The 9,166-nt window shown below is 37.0% G+C and overlaps 1 pseudogene; it reads right to left on the reverse strand.

Moving 5' to 3' along the window:
• Positions 1-249: 249 nt before the first annotated feature.
• Positions 250-5,598, reverse strand: LOC119877853 (annotated as a pseudogene).
• Between the last annotated feature and the right edge of the window lie 3,568 nt (positions 5,599-9,166).

A 9,166-nucleotide genomic window follows, 5' to 3' on the forward strand; every position in this document is an offset into this window, starting at 1 on the left:
AATGTAGGGACTAACACACCCTTTTAATGTTTTTAAATATTTTTAAGGTTTAAAAAGTGTTTAAAGTTTGTAATTCCTAGTAGGAAAACATTATCTGAATGAATACCCTAATGGCAAACCACTGTAGAATGTTTCAGTTGCATGCGGGGCAGAGGGGTAGGGATTCTCTTCACAGCACCCCAGCTTTCTTCTTGAGAAGGTCAGAGGTACACTGGTTTGTATTATTGTGACATCCATTGTATTATTGTGACATCGAAGTTGCTTTTCCTTCAGCAAGGGCTTTATTTGTCAGAAGGGCATTATGCTTGACCTCCAAATTTAGCTGACAATTTATTGATGAGATTCATAACCTTTGGGTTGCCCTGATATTTTGACATATTTGCTGGGTTCTGGGCTACATCCTGGAAGGCCACCATAACTTCTGGATCCTGCCTGGCTGCAAGAACCTCTGGGTCACTAAGAATTTCATTGAGCCCAGGCACTCCTGCCATTCCAGGCATTCCTCTAGGAAAATTACTAGGCATCCCCCACCAAGCCACCTGGGAAAACCTGGCAAAGAGCCATACTGAGCTCCTGATTGCCCTCTGGCTTCTTCCTCCCTCTGGGCTCTTTCATGTTCTTCCTGGGCCTTCTTAACCCTTTCTATTCTTTCTTTGACCTCTCACTCTTCACGTTTTCATTTATACTTCCTTCCATGTTCAGCAATTTTCTGGGCACTGGGTTGAACTTCTTTCAGCATTGCACTAGCATCTTCAACACAATCCAGTTTACAAGCAAGGGCAAGATCATGTGCTGCTTCTTCCCAATGACCCAGAAGTCTGTGTGCTTTCCCCCGCCACTTGTAAGGCTGAGCTGAATTGGTGAATCAGGATTTATTTCAATAGCTCTGTCACAGTCTTGAATGACAGCATTTGGCTTCTGTAATTTGATGAAGATGCTGGCCCTCTTGGCGTACAAAATGGCTAAGCGAGGATCAGTTTGATGGCATTTGTGAATAAGTCAATGGCTTTCTGTAGTTCACCATCATTTAGGGCATCAATGGCAGCCACTTTTTTATCATTTGCCTGATCCATCATTTCTCTGGTTATCTCTACATTTTCCTTTCTCATTTCTTGAGGGGCATCAGTGTCTGGTTCAATTATACCTTCATTGTCAATTTCTAGATCACTTTCCTCACATGATGGTTCGTCTGTCTTTATGTTTTCCTCCACCTTCTTACTGTGTTTTCTTCCTTGATACTGTCTTCTGATTGAGTTTTATGAGTAGAAGGTGGTATTTTACTCCCCCTCTCCTCATGCTCTCCACCACTCCCGCAGGAAGCGTATTTCCTCAGTGTGCACAACGCTCAGACCCTGCTTACACATTTTCACGAAGGTCCGAAGCTCACTCACTTTGCAGGGGTCCGTGGTCCAGGGGCGCTGGCAGGTGGCAGGTGTGGTTGAGGTTGCAGCCCAATTCCAGGCACAGGTACTAGCTCAGCGTGACCGTGTAGAAGGGGGTGGCTACTGTGGCTACATTTTAAAGTGAGGCAAAATCAGTTATTATAACCAAACTAGTTGGGTGATGTTGTACTACTGTTCAGTGCCTTTCTCAAGACAGTGTCTTAATACTAAGAGTTATTATAAAGGAGATACTTTAGGTGGTAAGGAGAGCCGTGGGGATCATGTTTTGAGATCATGATCCTGGCTATGATTAGTAATAAGTATAGTTATTATGTATGGAGCACCTAGCAAGTACCAAGCCCTACGTGATTTTATAGTCATCACCTTGGTTAATGTAAATAATAAACATGTGAGATGGTGCTATCAAGGAAGAAAATGGAGAGGTCGATTGGCTTGCCCAAGGTCACATATTTTGTAGAGAACAGTGGTAAGTTTTCAATGCAGCCAATCTGTCTCCCAAAACCATGCTCTTGACCACCATACTTTATTGTATATTCTGTGGGTACACTATATAGGAGTTATTTTCTAGGTGTTAGGATTAAAAATAAGCCTTTTAAATACTTTGAGCATAGAGAAACATTAATTATGGGTAGAAAAAGGGGTAGGGAACTTGGCTACAGTATCTTAAATCTGATGAATGGATCCTAAATAGTAATAAAATGTTGGTGCTACAGCATTAATTAACCAATAAAACCAAATTAACCAAAAAAATTAACCAGCATTTATTAACCAATAAAATGTTGGTACTACAGCATCTGCATATGAGAACTGTGAAATTCAGTAAGATGTCCAAATGGACAATAACAAAAAATTTTGTGTTGCTTCCTTAATATAACTAAAGACATACCAAATCTTCATAATACATGCCAAAATGTAGGAGCAATACTAGGTTCTGAGAGAACACTATGCTCTGGTTACTTACTGTTAAACACAATAAAGGAGGATAGCGTGACCTCTGCCTTCTAAAGAAAAAAAAATGCTTACTGGAGTTAGGATGCCAAGGCCAAAGAATTGGACTTTTTAAGCATCTGCATGTGCAGACTGCAGCAAGGAACAGATGTGAATCAACTTTTAGAAATAAAAACCAAACATCCTGTACATTTTTATTTGATTTGCATAAAAGGTGTTGGTGACTTATGACCTCTCAGAATATGTATGGAATGGAAATATAATATTGAGATTAAAACAGAAAATAAAAGCAGTCCTTGAAAAGATAGCACAGAGGACAATCAACCCCTGGGCATAAATGACATAAAATCTCATAGCTTTAAGACTTCTTTGATGGGCAATAAGTTAAAGTTTTGACTGTTGCAGAAAGTGAACACTATTTAAAAACTATCAGGAATAATAATGCCTTTTTGCTTTTGGTTTAATTTCATATTATAGCATTTTTCTTCTTCCTGTGCAAAGGTGGCTAATATTTACTTTCAAATATAAGCATATTAAAGTTTGGTCAGTAATTCTAGGATCCTTGGTTTTATGACCTTACTTTTCTTCATATGAAAAATTTTGACTCTCATTCCTCTAGAATCTAGAATTTAAGTGAAGTTAGGTTAACCTTATTAAAATTATCAAAATAACTTTGATACTGTACATATATGGTGATGGGATACTGGACAGTCACACCACTAGAGATGATTGAGAGCAGATTCAGCGAAGGAAATCCTTGCTCAGAAATATTAGGAGCAGGTAACCTGGGCCAAGAAAGACCTAATGATTAACTGGACAAAAATGTCAATCATTTCTGCTTTGTAGGCAAAGATGGATAATAGGGGCTATTCAGATAGGACACTAAAACATGGTGGTCAGAAAGACATTAAACCCATCAGCAATTTTAACTACTCAGTGATTCTTCTCATTGTATTATAAATACCTTGAGGACAGGTGCCACACATTAGTTTATGCACATGGTCATAGTATCTAGTTCGTAGGACTCAAGTTTTTGCATTGGACAGGGACTCAGTAACAGAAGAAAGGGTGGAAATATAAGAAGATAATGTGAGGTGGATTTACCCTCAAGAAAGGAAGTTGCTCCATCTTGCAGGTGACAAGGCTCTTTCAAAGTAGAAGTATTTGCCCCTGGCTATTCTATAGAGTAGGACCAGTCCCATCAGTGGTTAGGTAAATTAAATAGGAAAAAGAACAATGAGTCAGGATTCCAAGTATAGAGAAACACAGAAGAGGAGATAGTTTGGTTTTAGAGAAATAGAGATCACTAAGGTCAAGGCCATGCAAAGTACAAACTAACCTAACGATAGAAAGGAACAACTGCAGGATCTCTGCCTAGAGATGAAAATCTAACATAGGTTATGAGAGATGGCCTGAAGACCCAAATCCTCATTGTTAAACCAAAACAAACTTTGAAACTGCTATTTGAGTGTTTTGGCCAACTGTGTATTCCTCTACATTAAAATCTTTGAGATGAGCAAAACCAACAACTTCTTTAGCCAAGCTAAGTCCCTTTTTAGGTAATTATTCAGATCTGAAATCTTAAAATCCATTTATTGCCCTTATATTTTGTTTTTATTGAAACATATTTTTCAGGGATGCCTGGGTGACTCAGCGGTGTCTGCCTTTGGCCTAGGGCATGATCCTGGGGTCCTGGGATTGAGTCCCACGTCGGGCTCCCTGCATGGACCCTGCTTCTCCCTCTGCCTGTGTCTCTGCCTCTCTCTCTTGTTCCTTTATGTTCAAATAAAGCCTAATAAAATTTATTTAAATGCTGAGAAAGCTTTATTTTTCTATACACTATTTATGATATGTAAGGGGTTCATTGGGTCCCCTAAAGTCAGATATGGTGTGATCCACAGGAAGGAAGGGAAATGTGATCTGGGCAGAGAGTACCCGAAGAATCAAGGAAGGGAGGTGTTCCTGAATATTTCCAAAAACTTACTGAAGACAAAAGTCACCCAGAAGAAGGATGAAGGGTCACTGGGATACAGAGCATGAGGGCAGAAGCAAGACATTGCTGAGAGCAAGGCCCCAAGAAAAAGAAGCAATCCCCCTTTTCTGCAGTTAAAACCTGGGCACTGTAGACTGACACTTTTCGTTTATATTATGCATTAGAATCTGCTGCAAATAAACTGATGATATTTAAGAAGATGAAACAAAGAGAGATAATGCTCTAAGGAGGAGAGATTCATTAAGACTGTAAAGTTGGTGATTCACGAACTTCACCTAGAACTGTGCCATTTTATTGAAGAACTAGTGTGTTGCAAACAAGGCTGATTTAGAAGCTACTTAGCAAATTTTAAACACCTATAACAAAAGAGGTCTATACACATTCAATCATCTCATTTAAATTGATAATCAGGTCACTATCATAGGCAATAGATAATAAGTATTAACCAAACACAGTTGGTTATAGAAAACAAGTACTTCATTTTTTTTAACAGTTATGGAATAAATGTTTGTGTCCCCCTCAAATTCATATGTTGAAAATCCTAATCTCCAATATGATGGCATTAAGAGATGGGGCCTTTGGGAAATAATTAGGTGATTAGCTCTCTGGCCTCCTTTCTTTCATGTAAGGATACATGGAGAGTCTGCAGCTCAAAAGGTTCTCACCAGACTCCAACCATGCTAGCACCCTAATCTAGAATTTCTACCATCCAGAACTATAAGAAATAAATTTCGGTTGTTTATAAGCCAATCATCTTTTCATATTTTTATAGCACCCTAAAATAAGATACTAACTTAATATAAAAATTTTAGTATATAGGCAACTTTATTATAGTCCCAGATTATATGTGTGTTGTATAATATATATATAATATACATATACTATATGTATGTAATATATATCTGCATATATAATATTGAATTCAATAAATATATCAAAACCCATTTTGAAATTTAGAAAAATGATGATTTCTTCTTGGCAAAACATTTTGTAGCCAACCAAAAATTCACTGTCATCCTTGGATAAATTCTTTCTTATCTCATGAGCTCTCTTAACACATTTTTTCTACCTCTCCTCACACTTGTCAGCACATTTAAATGAATATAAGATGGATAAAATGAGGGCTTTTAGATTTACTTACTTGAACCAACTTCTTTTTTGAATATCTTTCACTTACTCTATCCACTGTGTTGGCTTGATATTATAAGCTCGGTTCTTCACTACTCTGTTAACATAGCAGCCAGGCCTCTTCATGGCATCTCTTCCCCCCTTGTTTTCTCTCCTAACAAGTGTTTCCAAATTAATTTATGAAATTAAATGCCTTGCTTAAAATGCTTCCATTGCCTCTGGAAGACCAAACACCTAAGCCTGTTGTTCAAGGTCCTCTGTAATCTGACACTACCTTACTTTTACCTAAAATGGTATACTCTTCTATAAAAAGTGAATTTAGGATTGTTCAATTTCTCTACGTTTGCATCATTAGAGATTAGAAAAATGAATGATCATTTACTTTTTCTTAAAATTAAACACACAAGGTATTCTCAGTGCTAGAAAAAAGAATGAGTGTTCAGTGATACTTATAAAGGACTTAAAATAGCACTTTTAATTTTTGTTGTTCAGCTCCTGAGAAAGACTTACTGTCCTACAGGATTTCTGTCAGTCAACTCTTAGCATTTACTGCATTCTTAGTAAGTGAACTTAGTTCACTACTAAGAGAACTAGAAGGGATTGATATATTAGCTTCATTCCCTTAAGAAGCTTATAATCCTGTATTTGGGACATTTGTAAGTGTGTCTCCCTAATTACTATCATAGACTTTGATACCTCTTTTACCTGTATGTATCAGATTCAGCAAGATTTCTTTGATGTAGGTGATTGTTCCGTATTTACCTACATCATCCCTTACCTTATCATTAGTGACAGGTCCAGGTGGAACTGGCCTGATATTTACAATGATTAATATTATCGAAATAACCAATATTGTACTTTGTTTCTGGGTCTCTTTTCAATAGAAGGGGTTTGTTTAAAATAGTTAATAAAAATCAAAGCTCCAGAGACCAATTAAGAGATTTTTTTGTTTTCTGAGTCCATGAGACCTCCAAGACAACTTGCTTACAGACCAGGACTGCTATGTTTTATCTCTTCTACTCAGGTGGAATTAACTATGCAAAGGATAAACATCACTGTATTGAGGAAGACCATGTTTGACAGGAAAAAAGAAAGTGACTGTGAATTGAAGAGTAAAATAGAAGATAACACATAGAAATAACAGTGAAACCTTGAGTAATGTCCTACTAAAGTTATGGATTGAAAGTAGGGATAGTTTTCAGGGTAATCAAAGAAACTGATATATTAAAAATTAATCAGGAAAAAAGTGTTTTTCATTTAACAGACACAGTGTCTCTCACATAGACCATAGGTAACTGTATAAATACTATGGCAGGAACCGAAAGGGTGGTGGAAAAACCAACTATAAGTAAATGATATATCCTCATGGAATTGAAGATAAAATCACATTAAATCTTTTTTCTAAAGATGGGCAAGCTGACTCTGCATAATAATGTTGGATTTAAGAGAGACTACTTCTCCACATACACCATGGCCTTAGAGAGTTTGGTTAGGATTTCAGATCCCTCTGTTTTTGAAATACCAAGAATGACATTTTTTTGACCAGCATATGTAACTGGAAACTCCTAGAGGATTTATAGAAGCTATCTCCCCATCAAACTACAGCTTGAGGCTAAGCTGGGAAAACTTTTTTGTAACAGTTCAGAAAGTAAACATTTTTGACTTTGCAGGACATGAGATCTCCATCCCAATTACTCCGCTCTGCTATAGGAGTGCACAATTAGCCATGTAGAATACATAAATGGATGAGCATAGCTGTATTCCAATAAAACTTTATTTACAAAAACAGGTGGCAGGCTGGATTTGGCCCAAGGGCTGTTGCTTTCCTTCTCCTGTCTAAAGCAAATAATAGCGGATGAGATTTTAATAATAATGTCATATATTACCTGATTTTTTTGTTTAAAAAAGGAACCAAGAAAATGAACCCTCTGCTTTTTAGCATAATAGATAAATAATTTAGTTCAGACAAACTTATTTTACATAAAGAAATATGTTATGGTAATTGGTTTTATAGATCATCTGAAAGAAATCAGTTTCAGTGACCCATGGTCATGAAATTGTTGGCTAACTTTAAAAACCTTGGCAAGGAAAGCAATCATGAATGCTATTTCCTAAAGATATTTGAACATTTCACTTTTTGGGAATTAATGATAAAATTAATTTATAGTAAACAAGTGTTGACAAGGATGTGGAGATAAAGGAACCTTCATGTACTGTTGGTGGGAATGCAAACTGGTGCAACCACTATAGAAAACTGTGTGGAGGTTCCTGAGAAAATTAAAAATAGACTTACCATATGATTCAGTAATTGCACTACTGGGTATTTACCCAAAGAATATGAAAACACTACTTTAAAAAGACATAATGTACCCTTATGTTTATTGCAGCATTATTTACCATTGGCAAACTACCGAAGCAGCCCAAGTGTCCACTGGTAGATGAATGGATAAAGAAGATGTCGTACACACACACAGACACACACACACAGGAATATTATTCAGCCATTAAAAAGTGAAAACTTGCCATTTGCATCAATATGGATGGATCTAGAGTATAATGCTAAGTAAAATAAGTCAAATAGAAAAAGATAAATACCATATGATTTTAGCCAGATGTAGAATTTAAGAAACAAAATAAACAAATAAAGGGGAAAAAGAAGTCCAAATAATAAACTCTTAACTGTAGAGAACAGATGGTCACCAGAGGGGAGGCGGGTGGAGGATGGGTGAGGTGGGTGAAGGCGATGAAGATTACACTTATCATGATGAGCACTGAGTAACATATAGAATTATTGTATCACTATATTGTTTACCTGAAAGTAATTTAACACTATATGATAACTGTACTGGAATTAAAATTTAAAAAAATTAGTTTATAAGACTCAAGAAAATAGTAAACTAAAATGTATTCGTTTATGACATAACAAGCTTTGCTATCCATCAAACATTGTACAAGGCCAAGACTGTGAGATTATAAATAATGATAGATGATGGTGTTGACTAGTTTGAAAAATAGGAAAGTCTTTTTTTTAAGAGGTTTTTTTTTTTTTTTTTGAGAGAGAGAGAGAGAGAGATCGAGAGAGAGTGAGTACAAGCAGGGGAGAGAGGTAGAGAGGCAGAAGGAGTGGAAGAAGCAGACTCCCCACTGAGCAAGGAGCCTGACAAGGGTTTGATCCCAGGACTCCTGGGTTCATGACCTGAGCCAAAGGCAGATGCTGAACTGACTGAGCCACCCAGGAACCCCCAAAATAGTAAAATTTTAGGTTTAAAACTTCAAAATTGGTGGAAGGAGAAGCTGTTATCTTTAGTGGGTTTACACAATGCACATATCCTGGAACTACAAGGTCGGAAGTGTCCTTATAAAGGAAACTAAGGCACCTTCTAGAGGTCCCTTTTCTACAACTACCTTCATCAAAGTTTATTTTCTTTTATGTACAGAGGGGTGGGCGCATGTGTGCCTCAAGTACCTCCCAGTAACCTGGGACTATTGAGGATGTATGTTTGCTTGATTCATGCAAAAGTACTTGCTCCACAGGCCCATAAGGAATCATGGGCACACTTGGATATGGCTCCTTAGAGGTTCCCATGCTAATATATTTTGGGAACTAGGAATGAATCTTCTTGTTGTTTTATAAAAAAATAACCATGCCACAGTCATGACCCTAAGATTGGCTGAATGTCAGATACTCTATTGG

This window comes from Canis lupus, chromosome 33, assembly GCF_011100685.1.
Source record: "Canis lupus familiaris isolate Mischka breed German Shepherd chromosome 33, alternate assembly UU_Cfam_GSD_1.0, whole genome shotgun sequence".
Taxonomy (NCBI): Eukaryota; Metazoa; Chordata; class Mammalia; order Carnivora; family Canidae; genus Canis; species Canis lupus.